Genomic DNA, 18,972 nt, shown 5'->3' with positions numbered 1-18,972 from the left:
GCCTTGATTCTTTCTCTTCCTAGTAAAAAATTATTCAAAACTTTCACCAGAAACATATAAAGCACTGTAACTATCTGAAAATCCTACCCCTGTGCAAAATATTTACTTGGAGAATGCGACTTCATGGGCAAGAAAGCTGGAATCAGAAACCAAGACACTAATCCAAATCCATTAACTCCTCTGATCTATTGCTGACCTATAAAAGAGACTAATATCATGCAATAAACTTTAGTTGTTTTACAGCCCAGTATCATTCCCTTTCCTGGTAATAAAGGTCCAGGATTTCCCTTGGAGAATTCACCTCTTTCTGATTCCATCCATGTGGTTCCAGAGGAGTTAACTTCACTAGGGGTTCAGGAGTGACATGTGATCAAAACTGGCCAACCAGAGCCTCACAGTCCTCAACATAGGGACTAGCTCAGAGTACACATATGACCCCATAAGAGCCAATGAGACAGCATGAAACTTTTGCTAAGGTTTCTGGGAAAGAGACAGGTGCTCTTTCCTTCTAAATCTAAAATTTGAAAAGCTACAGGGGTTTAAATACTGCAGCCATCTTTCTAACATGGCTGCAACTGAAGTCTACAGAGGAAACAACAGTTTATTCATGGGAAGAAACTGGGTCCAGATGATATTACTTGAGCCATGAATCCAGCCAGATATACCTAGACATTACAATTAAATGAGCCAAGAAATTTCTTTCCATCTTAAACCAGATTAATAGCTTAAGTTGATATTTCAGACAGTTGGAATCAAGAGAGTCCTAACTCACTGAGATAGAATTTGATTAGTACCAAATGAGCTGGTAATGGTCCTGTAGAACAGTGTATAGACATGATTATTAATAACATTGGTCATGATTCATTGATTACTAATAACAATAAGTATTAAGAAAAAAAATAAGTGGGCATGGGAGACAAATAGCTAAGTGTGATATTTTGTTATTCTACCTCTGGAAAACATAATTCCAATGCATTTGTCTTACCAACTTTATTATAAAGCTACCTCAGTTATAACAGCAAGCACTTACTGAATATTTACAGTGTGCCAGATGCTGACAAAAAGACTGCATTTATGAATCTAACTTCAACCTCAAAAAGACCCTATAAGAGGGATATTATTGTTATTATTGTTATCATTCCCATTCACAGATGGGGAAACTAAAGCATAGAGTTAAGGTACTCACCTACAATTAATTGCACTGTAAATGAAAAGGGCAGTATTCAAATCTAGATGCTCTGATACAGCTCCTACTTTTACCCATCACACTAATTCTGAGCCTCCAAGCAATCAATCGAATGCTGTTCCAATGAGCAAAAGCAAACTCAGGCAGTCCCAAAAGGACAAAAAGTGACTGGAAAATGATACCGTTTTAACTCTGGAACAGAGTTAAAGACTAATTTCCCACACAGCTCTACCTTATAAAAGCATGCCAACATTAACCATATTATTAGTGATTGCCATTCTAAAAAGCATGAGACACACACACACACACACACCCCTAAGCTAATCATTTCCTTCAATTAAGTAAAATCCTATGTGCCCCAAAGTCTAAGGAGTATATTAATTAGCATCATGTTTCCATAAAATGGTGACATTTTGTCATTTTAGCACTATTCCAGAAAAGTCAACTTAATGAGAACATTCCCATTACTAAATTACTCTTTATCACTTCTGTAGAACAGAAACTTGTTTTAAAATCAATGCATTTTAACACAATCCAACAATAGAACAAAATTGATATGCTGAACTTTTATCAAAATTAAACACTTTTACACTATGAAAGGCACTGTTGGGAGTATGAAAAGACAAGCTAATGCGAGATAATATTTGCAAATTACATATCTGATAAAGGACTTGTATTTGAATACATAAAGAATTCCCTTTTAGGAGGCTTATGCAGGACGATCGCAAGTTCAAGGCTAGTCTCAGCAACTTAGCAAGACCTTGGCTCAAAGTAAAAAATAAAAAGGTACGGGGATGTAACTCAGTGCTAGGGCACTCCTAGGGCCAATCACCAGTACCAAAAAATAAAATAGAACTCTCATAAATGGACAAAAAATAAAACCCAGTCAAAAGCTAGGTAAATGATTTCAATAAACACTCCATGAAGAGAATATAATGATGGCAAATATGCAAATAAAAAGATGTTCAAAACAGAAAACTTTCACATACTAGGATATTCAACATATTGGCCATCAGGGAAATGCAAATTGAAGCCATAATTTGATTCCACTACATACCTATTAGAATAAATAAATTTAAGATGTTGTTGGGCTGGGGGTAGCTCAGTTGTAGAACGCTTTTGTAGCATGCACAAGGCCCTGAGGTTCAATCCACAGCACTGTTTTAAAAAAACAATAAAAACAATAAAATAAAATACTGGTAACAACAAATCATGCGGAGTGCCTGGGAGGCTCATGCATTATGAGGAGGAATAGGAAATAGTACAGTCACTCTAGATTTGTAGTATCTTTTTTTTTTTTTGGTAACAGCAATTGAACCCAGAGGCGCTATACCACTGAGCCACATCCCCAGCACTTTTTATTTTTTTGTTTTGAGACAGGGTCTTGCTAAGTTGCCTAGTGCCTCATTAAATTGCTGAAGCTGTCCTTGAACTTGCGATCCTCCTGCCTCAGCCTGTTTCTTATAAAGTCAATGCACTACCCTATCCAACAATCCCTCTTGATAACCAGTTACCCTAGAGAAATGAAACTATGTTCACATAAAAATTTGTACTCAGAAGCCGGGCACAGTGGTTCACACCTGTAATCCCAGCAGCTCGGGAGGCTGAGACAGGAGGATTGCAAAGCCAGCCTCAACAAAAGCAAGGCACTAAGCAACTCTGAGACCCTGTCTCTAAATAAAATACAAAATAGGGCCAGGAATGTGGCTCAGTGGTATAGCACCTCTGGGTTCAATACTGGATACCAAAAAAAATTGTACTCAGATGTTTATAGGCGCTTTATTCATAATCACTAAAAACTGGAAACAAATATAATTTAATGATAAAATGGGCAAACAAACCATGATACCTCTACACAATGGAAAACTACTCACCAATAAAAAGGAATAACTTTGCAATACATGTAATTACATGGATCAATCTCAAAAACATTATTCTGAGTAAAAGAAACTGATCCCAAAAGTTTACATACTGCATGATCCCATATATAAGACATTCTCAAAAAGACAGACTATAGGGCTACAAATCAGATTAATGGCTTGCCAGAATCATTGGCTAAAGAGGGAAGCTTCTGGGATGATGATGCTCCTCTATGATTGTGATGAATGGTTGTACAAACTACACGTTAAATAAAACTGTTCAACAAAAGAAAGTCAATTTACAATCTGTCAATTTTATTTTTTAATCTTTTTTTATTTATTTATTTTTATGTGGTGCTGAGGATCAAACCCAGGGCCTCGCACATGCTAGGCAAGCTCTCTACCGCTAAGCCACAACCTCAGCCCCAGTATGTCAATTTTTAAAGATGAAATTTTTAAAATTATTTCTCAATATGAATTTCAGTGTCACAATTTGTGTGGCTTTTCAATTTCTGGAAGAAGCAGATACAGAAGAATAAGCACTACTAATAAATGGCAAATCTAAGCAATTCCTTTCCTTGTATGTAGGTTTTAGAGGCAAGAATGAAGCCTCAGAAAGAAGATTTCCAAACAGAAGAATCAATGAGTTCATTTGGCACAAAACAGAATACTTTTGAAGAATGCCATCATAGCTAGATGTTTGGTCCAGGACCAAATGTAAATATTGGAAGAAAAATGAAATCAATAGTATACCACAGAGGCACTAGGCAGACTGGTCGGGACCAAGACATTTTCAGTGACAGATGACGGAGAAGGTATCATTCTCTTCCCATCATGAACCTCTGTCTAGGACAGTAAGAGAATAACCACCTTGAAACTAAGTCATAAAATGTATTTTTATTTAAAAAGCAGTTATAGTCCTTAAATTAACTTTTCTTATTAATGCAGTCATGGTCCTCTTTAATTTCAAAAGATTTAAATCCTTTATTTGATTAGAGACAAGCTTCAAGGAATATAAATAAAGAGTGATCTAATACCTGGAGCCACAGTAGTAACTAAAATTTCTTCAATCTAAAACAAGGATGATCTCTGCATCTCTGTCTTACATGTTTATTTCTTTTAGGACAAAAATTTTCTACATCATAACTAACTTAGGTCAAATGAATCAGACTGCATTTGTAAACATTTTTATGCTAAATATCACCACTCTCCTTTCTTTTTTAACAGAAATTACTCACATCCATAGCTGACCTTGAACTTGGGATCCACCTGCCTCAGTCTTCCTGAGTAGCAGATATCACAGGCATGTACCATCATGTCCAGCCATAACTAGTTCTTAATCGTATCCCAAACTAGCTTTACTTATTAGACTATATGAATAATAAAACAGAAAAATTTAAAATATAAATATAATGTCTCTTTACAAACAGAACAAAAATTTTAAAAGACTACTGAAAAAATTGGAGATTCATGTTTTTAAAAGTTAGTATTTTGCCTTTACTCTGCCTAACCTATTATTATTTTCTACCTTTTTGTTTGTTTTTTTTTTTTTTTGGCAGGGGAGGAAGGGTTTCCTTTATGTATTCCAGGATCCAGGTATTCAATCAAATCCACTTTACCACTGAGCTACATCCGCAGCCCTTTTTGTATTTTAAGATAGAATCTCACTAAGTTGCTGAGGCTGGCCTTGAACTTGCAATCTTCCTGCCTTAGTCTCCCAAACTGCTGGGATTATAGATGTGCATTGTGCCCAGTTATATTATTATTTTCCCTATAGAAACTCAATTATTATTGTGAAACAACATCATACTAGAAATTAAGTGTGTTGCAATCAAGGAAAGAAAAGCCAGATTGATCAATTGCTAAAATAACCCATACAACCCAGCCCAGTGGAGTGAGGAAAGCTTATCAGGGCTATGGTGAGACAATGTGGTTAAAGTATCATGCTTCCTCTGGGAGGAAAAAAGTTAAGAACCATTACTCTAGATATGACACAATGATTACAAAACACCTACAAAATAGTGTTCCAGCTCATTACCAGGTATCTGGGCCATCCACAATCTTGCCACAACCTAACTTTCCCACAACTCCCCACACAGACCTCCCAATACAGTCAGGCCTCTGACACTCTGACAATGCTGTTTCCTCTGTCCAGAACATCCTTCCTCCCTGCTTGGACCTACATCCTACCCAGCTTTTAATGAAACTTTTAAGGCCTACTTCTCTAAAATACTCTCCTTCTAAAACCAACAGTACTGCCTACAGAATTATTTGGCCTCTTAAATCATCTACTATCTTGGATTAAATGTATTGTATAAGATGCTTTTCTATGTCATTTTTATCCCTAGGACAACCATCCAACTCACTTAAACCATTCAATAAGGACTTTAATTGAATTTCCCAAATAGATGACCTAAAATAACTGGAATGCCAAGCATTCCAAGAACTGTCCAGTACCAAATTCAGTCCCATTAGAATGCTAAACTATAAGGAGGAATGTTGTTATCATCTTTAAATTTACCTGCTTTTATGATAATTCTATGGGATGCATAGGCAAAATATTCTGCAAAGTTTTATTTAGTGTACCGTAATACGCAGCTAGACTTGCACTTTTCTCCAAAACATAAACCACTGGGTATGCAATAAGATTAAGAAAGACTGAGCCTATTGAGAGAAACTAAACTAAGATCACCAACTACTTTCTACCTTGAATAATCTTTCATTAACAGGCAAATTCTCTTAAATCCCAAAATAAGTGGACTTCAGTATAACAAAGCAAAATGATTTACAGACATGAAAGAAATATCCTGGTGGACCTTCACTATTTTAGTGACTAAACTGATAATGAAAAACTAAATTTTCAACAGTTAAATTTGAAGCCAGCCACAGTTGCGAAAGCCTCTAATTCGAAAGGCTCCAGAGTCTGAAGCTAGCCTCAGCAACTGTTGGGCACTTAGCAACTCAGTAAGATCTTGTCTCTCAATAAAATACAAAATAGGGCTAGGGATGTGGCTGAGTACTCAAGTGCCCCTGAGTTCAATCCACTGTAGCCCCCCAAAAAAATTTTTTTTATTTTTTCCCTCATCTATCCATTTGATTTTTCTTGAATCATTTTTCAGAAATTCCAAAATTCTGACAACAGCCCAGCCTTCTTAGTTTCAGTAATTCCAAATTATTTCCTAAAGAATTTGAGCTTCCTGCAGAGCTCAATGGTACATGCCTGTAATCCTAGCAGCTCAGGAGGCTGAGGCAGGAGGATCGCCAGTTCAAAGCCAGCCTCAGCAATGGCAAGACGCTAAGCAACTCAGTAAGACCCTGTTTCTAAATAAAATACAAAATGGGGCTGGGCATGTGGCTCAGTGGGCAAGTGCCCAAGTTCAACCCGCAGTACCAAAAAATTAATTAATTAAAAGAATCTGCACTTCCTCCCAAATCATTCAACATGTTTATTAATCAATAGATTGATAAATATATATTTTTCATAAACAAAAACTCATATTTGAGAAGTAAACAAATTACACTAAGAGAATGAATTCTTGAAAATGTTGCTACTTGCTAAGAAAATTATTATTATAAAAAACATTTTCTATTCTTTGGATGTCTTCATTTTCAGTCCCAGATCATGTGTATAGATAAGTAATCACATCCTAATTCAAAATAGTTGAGCTTTTTTAATGAAACATAAATCAGTATCAGAGAGCCAACTACATAATTAAAACAAGTACACCACCACCCACTCTTAAAAGCCATCTTCAACCTACCAATAGATTGCTTTAGAGAACTACACTTTTAGATCAGATGTTTGAAAGGACAAAAGTTTCCTACAGAGTGTGAAGAATAGAGGTCACCGGGAAGATATAAAGTTACAAAATTGCATATATAAAATCCTGTGGGTAAGTTGTTTTGGTTTTTTTGTTTGTTTGTTTGTTTGCTTGTTTTGGGGTACTGGGGATTGAACTCAGGTGCACTCTGCACTGAGCCCCATTTTGTGTTTTATTTAGAGACAGGGTCTCACTGAGTTGCTTAGTGCCTCGTGACTGTTGAGGCTGGCTTTGAACTCCTGATCCTCCTGAGCCACTGGGATTACAGGCATGTGCCACTGCCCCTCACTGTGAGTAAGTTTTTTTAAAAGCAGATTATAAAACATATGGTCTGTAATGTCATTTTTTTTTTTTTGGGGGGGGGGGTGGAATACCAGGAATTAAACTCAGGGACACTCAACCATGGAGCCATATCCCCAGCCCTATTTTGTATTTTATTTAAAGACAGGGTCTCACTGAGTTGCTTAGCACCTCGATGTTGCTAAGGCTGGCTTTGAACTAGCAATCCTCCTGTTTCAGCCTACCAAACCAGTGGGATTACAGGTGTGTGCCACCATGCCCAGCGTGTAATGTCATTTTTGTAAAATATATGACTATGTATTAAATATTTATATTAAAAAACAGAAATAATAAGAAAATATTTTAAAATTATTTCTTTCCCAAAAGTATATAACTCCAGTCTAATCATAAGGAAAACATCAGACAAGTCTAAATGTAGGGGCATTTTAGGAAATACCTGACCAGTATTCCTCAACTGCCATGACCACCAGAGAAATGTGGAGAAATTGTCACAGCACCGAGATCAAGACATGATAACTACAATGTGGGATCTGGATAATTCTGGAGCAAAGGACATTTAGTGGAAAAACTAGTTAAACCCAAATGAAAGTATGAAAATTAGTTAATAGTAACGTCAATGACGGTTTCTCAGATTTCATAAATGTGCCATAGAAATGTAAAATGTTAACAACAATATTAATAGCTTTTTCCATAAATCTAAATTATTACAAAATTTAAAGTTTATTAAAAATAAAAGTAGAAGCTGATCATGGTGGTGCCTATAATCCTAACAATTTAGGAGGCTGAGACAGGAGAATCCCAAGTTCAAGGCCAGTCTGGGCAACCTGGTAAGAGCCTGTATCAAAATTTTCTTTAAAAAGTTGAAAGGGTTGAAGCCGAGCATGGTGGCACACACGCCTACAATCCCAGTGGCTCAGGAGGCTGAGGCAGGAGGATTGTGAGTTCAAAGCCAGCCTAAGCAACAATGAGGTGCTAAGCAACTCAGTGAGACCTTGTCTCTAAATAAAATACAAAAAAGGGTTGGGGATGTGGCTCAGTGGCCAAGTGTCTTTGGGTTCAATCCCTGGTACCCCAAAAAATATAAATAAATAAAATTATAAGGGTTGAGGATGTAATTCAGTGTTAGAGCGCCACTGGGTTCAATCCCCAGGACTACAAAAATAATAATAATAATAATAATAATAATAATAAGTAGATATCTCTGGGTGGTAGGATTATAGTTTTTTAAATTATTCATCTGTTTTTTATAATTTCCAACAAGCAACAAGTTTTATTGTCATGAGTAACAAAAAGACTTAAGTCTCAGGAGACTTAATTAACCCAAAGACACAAAGCTAAGGCAGCACAGGAATTCTGGAGTTAATACTACTTCTCTTCATTGTAAACCCCTTCCAGAAGCCTAGAACACACCCCATTAAAACATTCAACTCTCCCTGCTTGCAAATACACAAAATTTAGGGTCATCAAATTACTTCTACCTGGACTGGTTATTGGGAAGCCTATCTCCAGGGGCCCCAACTTTCGTAGCTATTGCCTAACAAATCACTCAAGTTTTTTCTAGGATTAAAATTCTGAGCCAGGCGCAGTGGCACAGGCCTGTACTCTCAGCAACTCAGGAGGCTGAAGCAGGAGGATCATAAGTTCAAAGCCAGCCTCAGCAACTCCTAAGGCCCTGTCTCAAAAAATAAAAAGGGCTGGGGATGAGGCTCAGTGGTTAAGTACCCAGTTCCAAAAACAAAAACCTATAAGAAAGAATTCGGATTTCAACTTTGTGCTAGTGCGCCTTAAAACTCAACACTCAAATTCATTATCTCTCTGTCTGAAATCCCTAAGGCCTGTTCTTTCTCCTGACTTCTCAATTCGCAGTCCCATTCTTGCTGGCTCCCCAGACATCACAACTGCAACCTCATCTCTGACTTGAGATATAGAACTGACTGCTCCCCACCTACTTTACCCCACCTACTACTATGAACCCAACTAGAGTCCCTGTCCCTCAACTGCTCCCTACAGATCCAGCATTCTCATCCTTGGTCTGACACTTAAGACGCTCATCCAGCCCTGACCCACTGGCAGTTTCACCATCCACTTGGGTCCTTTATGTATCCCAGGATGGAGGTAATTTGGATATACAGTTTCCTGACATTCAATTTGCCACACCTCCCCAAGACTTCCCTCTAGAGTACCCTCTTTTTACTGCTGCTCATTTTCATGCAATTTACATGCAACCTCTTCAGCTGAAGAATTCCCTAATATCCCCAAGGGGGCAATATTGCTCCCCCACTTAATCCCTAAATGCCTTGTCTGAACCCCTTTTAGCACATATCAAATTCCTATTAGTTGTTTCATTTGAGAGGTGGCCTTATTCTCTCCACCAGATGATTAGTTCCTTATCAGACCAACTTATGTTTTATTTATCTTTGCATCCCTCAGAACAGAGCTTCTCAAAGAGTATGCCATGAGTTAAAGATGTCCTAGACAGCAGTGGTCTTCTCAGCCCTACAAGCAGCCACAAAGGGACAACAGAAGCCAGAACCCCTAACTGGTTAAGAATCAAGTAGTCCTCTCCTTCAGCCCAACATATGCCTTGACAACAACCTGAAAATCACTCAGAGGACACAACACAGTATATGGAGGTCAGTGAACACCCAACAAATACTTGCTGAGGTGAATCTTGGAATAATCCATCTCTTCCCCTCCCACTACATTCCCAAGATCACTTACCATTGAGACCAAACTCTTATTAACACTTTTACTGACCATGCTGTATTTATCTTTCTAATAATTCCCTATCCATTCGCTGATTATTCCTGCCTTACCACCCCACCAAGACCATACCAATAGTTTACCACATAATATAGCAAAGGATATGAATAAACAAGACTCAAATTAGTTAAATTCAACATTATGGATCGATTAAATACAAGTACCATTTTACACTATTAGCAAAAAAACTTGGGGGGAAAAAAATGGACTTCTACCCATCATAGTAAAATAGGTATACTTACATGTCTGCTAGGACTACACATTGGTATAACACCCTTGAAAACAGTATGACAATATACATCAAAAGCCATAAAAACATTCATATCCTTTAAGATAATAATACAACCCAAAATTTATCCTAGAGATATAGTCAGAAAAAAAACAGTAATATCTAAAATAAGGTACATTAAAGTATTAACTGAAAACTATCCAGCAACATAAATAACTACATAAAAAATTTAGGTAAATTATGGGAGCATGATTTGATAAGATTATTTCTGCAACCTTTCCACATAAATTAAACTCTGAAACCTATTACATAGAAATGATTCATAATCTAATAAGTTTTTAAAATATCAAATTATTATATACTATAAATAAAAATGAATTAAAGGTATGTAATTTTAAAATGGAATGCCAGGAAGGAAACCAACTGTGGACAATTTATTTAATATCAACATATTTAACATTAAGAAAGTTCAGCAGGGGCTAGAGATGTAACTCAGTGTTTGTTTAGTATGCACGAGGCACTGAGTTCAATCCCCATCAGTGCCCCAAAAAAAGGGGAAAAAAAAAAAGAGAGTTCCAAATTTTAGCATACTTAGGAAACAGAGAGCCACCAGGCCTCTAGAAGAGACCAACCCGCCCCTTCCACTGCTCACTCTGGCCTTTCACGCTCCCCTTGGTCATGATGACCCCAGTCCTCAGCAGCTAGTAGTTTCAAGGTCCTTGAAACTCTTACCAGCCAGAGTTCAAAAGGCAAGATGGCAAGTTATTTTCCTAAGAGCTGAAGCTTTCTGAAGATAGCAATGTCTAACAAAAGACTAGTGTTGAAAAGACAACAAGAAATAAAGTTGGGGCTTGGAGTGTAGCTCAGTGATACAGTGCCCCAGCCTCGAATAAAGGAAGCCCTGGGTTCCATCCCCAGTGCCAAAAGAAAGGAAAAAACATAGCACTGATGCCTCACAAGGATAACATGGAAAGGCTTCTATTTTTTTTGCAGTGTTACCATTTTATATTTTTAATACTGAAAGACTAAGATTATAATAAACCAAGAAGATTAATTAGTGTGAAATAATAAACTGTCTTTAATTACCAGGTATTTCAGGAAAAGATAAATAATTTGAAGTGTTTATAGCACAGATGGAGGCAGTGAGACCATTAATAAAAAAGTCCAACCTTCACAGAAATAAAGGCAAAAGAAACAAATTAAAAAAAAAAAAAAAAGTCCAACCTTTAGTTCCTAGTGATATATTCTCAGTGTTTAGGTTCTCAAAAATGTGCACATATAGTCATTCAGGACCCAAGGCTCATGACAGATAACAATAAAAACAATTAAACACTTAACCAAGTTCATCAGAGCACAGAGTGATTAGCACTCAAGAATGTTGACACAAAAGCTAAAGGACCTTTCTAGTTCCAATCACATGCAGACAGATTGAGCCCCAGTGCAGTTACTCATTCAGAACAGAAGTGGAAGATTAACCTACTGGAACTTCTCTTCCAACTGGTCTGACAAAGCAGCAGGCAGAGTCTTCAAGGCTTGTTCATCATCCAGTCAGTTAGGTCCACATCCCAGGTTATAACAGCTTCACTAAGCCCTGTATCACTCCACCCGGCTCCACCTCATCGTTTTTTTTGTTTTTTTTAATGTTTTATTTTTATTTTTTAGTTTTAGGTGGACACAATATCTTTATTTTATTTTTATGTGGTGCTGAGGATCGAACCCAGTGCCTCTCACATGCCAGGCGAGCACGTTACCACTTGAGCCACATCCCGAGCCCCTCCACCTCATCATTTTTAACCACTTTTTTTTTCCTTATTGTTTGGGGATGGAATGCAGGGGCACTCCATCCCTGAACTACATCCCCAGTCCTTTTTATTTTTTGTTTTGAGACAGGGTCTTACTAAGTTGCTGAGGTTGGCCTTGAATTTGTGATCCTCCTGCCACAGCCTCGGAAGTAGGCTGGGATTACTGTCTACACACCGCCCAGCCGGTCAGACATTCTGGACAAGATAAAGTCTCTCTTGCTCTTTTTCAGGCATTATCATGGTTTTTCTTTTTCTGTCTAAAGAATGTTCTCCTAAACCTTACTCACCTGCAGTTCACTGCACTGGGTATCACCCAAATAGCCCATCAGAGCTCTTTATAATTTCTGAAAGAGAAAGAAGGAAGCTTTTAATTATTTGGTACAAAACAACACTAGCTGCTCTATCAGTTCTGAAACATTACTGTCCACTATTCACAGCACCTGTTCTTTGGGTCTATAGTAAGCCAATCAAATGTAGCATAACCAGCCGTGGACCAGAAATCCTAAGATAACCTTCTGGAAATAAAAGCTTACTTTAACCTTGCTACTACTGAACTGCATAACCTTGGGCAAGTCAATTTCTCCAGGTCTACATTTCCTTGGATTCTGGAAAATAAGAAAGACTACTTAGAGACAGCAGAACACAGACTTTCCAGAAGGATCACCACCTCCACTACTTTATTGGTCTTATGATGTTACATTAGTTTGCTCTCATCTAAATCTAAATTTCCCCCTTTGCAAACTGTAAATAACAACTGTCTTGTCAGTTGTTACTAGAATTAAAGGAGATAATGAGTTATAAAAAGAACATAGTAAATATACTGGACAGCTTATCACAAAATTCAACAGATGGTAACTCATTACCACCAGTACTCACCCTCCCCAAGATTACATAGACTTAACTCACAAATATTTCTTTAGAAGATCAACAAATCAAAACTTTACCAGTCTGACCACAAAGTTAATTGTCTGAGTGTTAATAATTCAATTATAGTTATCTTAAACTGACAGTTTAATTATCATTACAACTTAACATCACAGTAAAGAAGAACAGAATAGTCCCTGAAAAGTATCCAACTCTTAGTTCAGTGACCCCATCTCTACAAACTTCTCACTTTACATTTACTACTACAGTATACATTCAGATATTCAGAACAGAGAGGTCTTCCAAAAGCTAAATGACACCCCAGCTCTTTACCATAGTTAGCATAAGGTAGCAGGACTAGAAGAGGGCAGATAACAAAGGCCTTTTTTTGTGAGAGTGCCTTTTTTACTTTACATAATTAGGTACACTCAACTTCTTTTACCATTGCATACGTGGAGTTTTTTTGTTGGTTGTTTTTGTTTTTGTTTTTCCCTCTTTTTTGGTACTAGAGATTGAACTCATAGAGCCCTTTATCACTGAGCTACATATATTTCCAGTTCTTATTTTTTATTTTGAGGCAAGGTCTCACTAAGTTGCTGACGCTGGCCTCCAACTTGCAATCCCCCTTCCTCAGCCTCACACCTGGCACAAGCATGATTTTAGCATAAACATAATTTTTAAGAGCTGGGATTACAATTCAAGGCCCTAAGTTTGATCACCACCACCACCAAAAAAAAAAAAAAAAAATTAACTACATTAGTTACACATATTCCCTACTGACATGAATATTTCTACCATAACAAGAAATTTTTTATTTCAATTTTTTGTAGTTATAAATGAACAGCATTGGGCTGGGGATGTGGCTCAAGCAGTAGCTTGCTTGCCTGGCATGCGTGCGGGCCCGGGTTCGATCCTCAGCACCACATACAAAACAAAGATGTTGTATCCGCCGATAACTAAAAAATAAATATAAAATTCTCTCTCTTAAAAAATAAAATAAAATAAATGAACAGCATGTCTTTATTTTACTTGCTTTTTTTTTTTTTTTTTTTAATGTTGCTAAGGATCAGACCCAGTGCCTCACGCACACAAGGCAAGTACTCTGCCACTGAGCCACAGCTCCAGCCCACAAGGAAAATTTTCACAAAACAAAGCAAATAGGAAAATTCAGATGTGCCATAAACACCTAAAATACAGCACAGAAATAAAAAATCATAAAGTTTATATATTCATTTTGCTTTGGATTAAAAAAATTATTAATCATCAGATACTTCAAAGAATGCATGGCATATTTTTTGACCAACCCATTCTGAAGCATGAATGTTTGTGATTTTTATTTCTGTGCTATATTTTAAGTATATTCTGGCACATCTGAATTTGACTGTTTGCTTTCTTCTGTGAAAACTTTGTTTTATCAATTTCCTGCTCTTAGAGAAATGGACCCAATACAATTTACAAAAGTAAAAAAAAATTGGTATGACTGTTGGTTTTAGGTTGGAAAACTCTGGATTTCTTTTAGATAATTAAAAGCTTAACAAAATAATCATATGATATATATGTGTTTATATACATTATACATATACAAGCATTTACATAAATATACAAAGTCTTCATATTATAATAGTCTTAACAAGAGGAATATTGAGGCTGGGGATGTGGCTCAAGCAGTAGCGTGCTCGCCTGGCATGCGCGGGGCGCTGGGTTCGATCCTCAGCAGCACATAAAAATAAAAAACAATGATGTTGTGTCCACAGAAAACTAAAAAATAAATATTAAAAAATTCTCTCTCTCTCTCTTTAAAAAAAAAAAAAAAAAAAAACAGGAATATTAACTCTATTAGGTTCAGGATGACTTAAAACATTATCCCAGCCACCCTGGAAGTGATAAGGCAATCATGTTTTATGCTTCTTGCAGTCAATGCCACAGAAGTAACCCTGACACAGCCATGAATTGAAATGAATCATAAGCTAGTCTGGCCATACTCTCCATCCATGAGATTTCTAGAAAATATTTCAAAATATTACTTAGAAATCTAATTACACTTGTAAATACATTTACCTAAGTTTATGAAAATAAGCAATCCTAATAATTTGTTATAAGCAGTTCTTCCCACTCTTGAGGAATTTTTGTTGAAAAACTTGGCCCAATTTTTTCTATATTTTTGGAACAGGCAAAGGACCTTATTTCTTATACTGGGCCTGTATTTGGATCTTAAATATAGTCTGATGGACAATCATGGACTAATCTGCATTCAATATTAATGCCAACCCTATTTCTTAAACAGAGAACACAGATGCATTTATAAGATCTGGTCTACTTACTTGTGGGTCCCTCTGCACTATTCTTAGCCTTTCATGAATATTCTGTAAATTTTTAAATTACACAAGGCTCTTTGCAAGGAGAAATGATTTCTCCTGTTGTTGTGGTATCATTCCCTCTCCAATAAAGACTAGACAGTTCATGAATGTATACAGATATTAAGACCAGATAAACTGAATATTTATGCTAATAGAAAATGAAATTTCTTGCTAATAATTGCTAAATTAAAGTTTGCCAGCTGATGAAGAAGTTCAGGACTGTACTGACTCTCAAAAAATACAGCCTTACCTAAAAATAGTGTCCTAGCTTACCAGCCAAAAGGAGAGACTAAAAAAGATATGTCTTTATTCAGCTCAAAGACACAGACTTGTACTCCATCATAACCTTCAATACTATGGTATTTCCCATTTTAGAATACTCCGTGTAACAAGTTGTTTGGTGGCCAAACATTAGCTTCACTTTGAAGTGAATACCCCACCAGTCTTCATGTGTGAAGGCTATGGAAATATCCTGATACAGTTCAACACTAGCCATACAAGATTACCAAATACTAAATATTCAGCTTCAGACTACAAAGGAACATCTCTATAGGCAAAAGGCAGATCATTGGTTCCTTTCCACAGAATAATCTGTAAATTTCAAAAAAATGAGATGAAAAGTTCAAATTGGGAAGTCTAAGGCATGAATATGCTTCTACCTGTAAACTGAAAATAAATTCAAAAATCCACATTTGCTCTGCCAAGAATAAGAATTAAAATTATATATAATACACATAAGCACTGCTGAGTTTCAAACCCAAATTAATGTGGCATGTGCACTTAAAAAACAATCTTGGTCTGTGTCCACCTTTCTTTCCCAAGGTTGCATGAGTGGGTGCACACGTATGTGTAAGGCAAAATGTCAATTATACATCTCAATCTAGAAAAATAAAGTAAAACACAGCCTATTCTTCTTCATTAGATATTATAATAGGTATGAAAAGTTCATAAGAGGCTTTCAAGGTCCAGATGCCCAGATGTGTTAATGGATGAGACAAAGCCCTGCAATAACCAATTAATTAACCAAAATTACTTACATTTTTCTGAACCAAATATAATAAGATATTTCTCAAGGTGAGAAAACTGATTGTGAAAAATGTAAACTCTCCCTCTCCATAGCAATGAATGTAAGCTGTTCACTCATGCTATATTAATGTCCTTTAATTTCAAAGCATGATAAGTTAAAATAAAATAAAATATTACAAATTCATACACCATATATGACCAGAAAATAATAACTAGTCTTATCCCTAATAAGTTGGGTGGGATTCACTTTCATATCATTTTCATTTCCAAATAATTATTAGAGACAAGTACTATTCCATTTTTCAGAAATTAAAACCAAGGGCTTGGGGATACAGTTTAATGATAGAGCACCTGAATACCATGTGTGAGGCTGTGGGTTCCATCCCCAATACCACAAGAAAATAAAATAAGTGACTGGCTTGCCTAAAATAATCATTTCCAATGGAATGGGTATACTTTACAAAAGTCCCAAAAACTGTGGAAATGCAAGTCCCTTATACATAATCACTTACACTCAACGTACAGTAAACAATGGACATCAAAACAAGCAAAATTAAGACATCCAATTAAAGTTACACAAAGAAATTTGAAGAGGCAAACTATAATTACCCCTGGAGAAGACACTGATCAAGGATAGCTGCAAATAACATTTGGCTCTGGATAAACTCTACTATGTTTGAGTATGTTGGAGTCCTGGAAAAGATTGATATTTGACACATTTTTCCTTTCTAAATCTAGCCCTGCTCATACCCCATTTGACTGAGTGACATATTTGGAAAATAAAGATGGCCCCATCAAATTACTTAAGTTTCAGCCTTACTTTTATAAGTTGATTAAAATACAGAAGGAAACAAGTGAAATCATGTTTAACTGTGTGGTCTCACCTTACACATCTCACCAGCACTGTAGTTCATTAGTGATCAATTACTTCATCCAATTCCTGAGGCAAACAGAAAAGTAAAATGTGTCTATACAATACCAGTAATGGACATTATCAGTGGCAAACATTTTATCAGTCTGAAGTGAAAGGGCATCTAAATTTCAAATGGAAAGTTACAAAAATGGTACAGTCTGCAGCTTTGCAAATGAATGTTTCTTTTGCCTTAAAATGAAAACATTTCCTTTTGGTAAAAAAGATAAAAGAATAGATTATAAAATGCTCTAAAAATCAAAAACATAAGAAAGTTCATCTTTTGTCAGCACTGACTGATCTTAGTTTCAAAAAAATTTTTTGAAAGAATTAAAAAGAAGAAACCTCATTAATATGAGTTTAAGTGAGGGCAAAATTAAGTACAAACTAGCCAAGATAACTCCTTCCTCCTTCTCCCATTCCAGGAACCCACTACCTTTAGAGTTATACTTTTTATCATATTAATGATTTGCCTGAAAAGTTGTAAGGGAGAAAAGAATGGCAATTCTTGAGTCGCAAACAAAACCCAAAGATCCCAATCCAAGAAGTATCCGAAGACCTGGCTTCCAGCCCTCTACGAAGGCAAAAAGGCCAGGAGGCAAAAAGCTCAAATAAACTGGGAGAGAGGAATCAAAGTTCCAGAAACGCTGCAGTCTTCAAAGCCCTTGCAAAGGGGACTCTTGAGGAATCTCCAGGAAGAGATCTTGTTTGTATTTTTGTTGATGCGCTTGTGGGCCAGTAAGCATTTCCGAGGAGGGGGCGGGGAAGGGGGCAAAAGTGACCCCTAGGCTCTGAGCCCTCCGCGGGGGAGGGGGCGCACCCCTGACCCACTTTTCCCGACGCCCCCCGCCCGAGACCCCCGCCCCGGCCGGGTGGAAGTCCGAGCCCCGAGGGCGGAATCGAGCGGGGCGTGGGAGGCCCGCACGCTCCCCACCCCCCGCGGCGACCCGGAGGCGCGGAGCGTGCACCAAGGCTCGGCTCCCCCTCCCGGAGTGGCCCGTGCGGGAGAGCAGCTGCCCGCAGGCCCCCGGCCCGGGAGTGCAAGGGCCCCGCCTCGGCCTGGGCCCCGGGCGCCGCGGCCCCCAGCGGAGGGGAAGGGGACAGAGGACGGGAAGAAGCTGTAAACAGCCCCAGCGTCCGGGCCTCGCCTCGAAGAGCCCCGCTTCCCAGGCCCCGCCGCGGGCCGCCCAGGACCCCGGCCCGCCCCGGGGCCGCGCCTCCCGGGGCTCGGGGCACCGGAGGGGAGTCAGGGTCCCTCCCCAGAAGGCTCGGGCGGCTCGCGGAGCGGCCCCGGCAGCAGAGAAGGGGGAAGTCAGGACTTACCTGTCATTACTTTCTACGCCATCTTGGATCCACTTGTCAACGTCCCCACAAAGCATTATGGGTAAGAAAGAGCCTTTAAAGTGACTCCCCCCCTCGGCCCCCGACTCCCGCCTCCCGCCGCCGGCGCCGCCCCCTCCGGCCGCACCTCCCGCCGGAAAGTTGCCGCGGGTGGCCCGTCGGCCCCGCGCCCGCGGCCCGGCCCCCTCCCCGCCCGCGGGAGTTTGCATTTCAAAATCAGCCCCTGGTTAAAAATGTGGCTTTGGGCTTTTCTCTTGTCTCCTGGTCCTGGCCTCCCTTCCCCCACCGTGGCCTCCACGCCGGTTCCCTTTGCCCCGCCGCCCTCCTGCCCTGGCAGACACCCCACGTCTGCATTCAATCAGCCCGAGGATTCCCTGGCGCTGGCGGCGGCGACTGCTCGCTGACTGATTTATGCGCACGCATGTGAGCGTCCCGGTCCCGGTGCTCCGAGCGCCGCGCGGGCTCCGGCCGCCGCGCTTCCCGCCCCTGGGACAGCCTCGCGGGGGTCGCCAGG

General features: G+C 38.6%; 1 protein-coding gene across 2 annotated transcripts in view; it reads right to left on the bottom strand.

Moving 5' to 3' along the window:
- Helz (helicase with zinc finger) overlaps window positions 1-18,498 on the bottom strand; it is a 164,647-nt gene extending 146,149 nt beyond the window's left edge. For both annotated transcript variants that reach the window (XM_071603620.1, XM_027946304.2), the window contains exons 1-3: window positions 18,441-18,498; window positions 17,092-17,147; window positions 12,248-12,304 (exon numbers count right to left, since the gene is read on the bottom strand). The gene's annotated coding sequence lies outside the window, so the exon portion shown is untranslated. The remainder of the gene's footprint in view (window positions 1-12,247; window positions 12,305-17,091; window positions 17,148-18,440) is intronic.
- Between the last annotated feature and the right edge of the window lie 474 nt (window positions 18,499-18,972).

Source organism: Marmota flaviventris, chromosome 17 (genome assembly GCF_047511675.1).
Source record: "Marmota flaviventris isolate mMarFla1 chromosome 17, mMarFla1.hap1, whole genome shotgun sequence".
In the NCBI taxonomy this organism is placed as follows: domain Eukaryota; kingdom Metazoa; phylum Chordata; class Mammalia; order Rodentia; family Sciuridae; genus Marmota; species Marmota flaviventris.
Note: the sequence above shows the minus strand (reverse complement) of the source record. Positions and strands in the feature narration are given on the sequence as shown.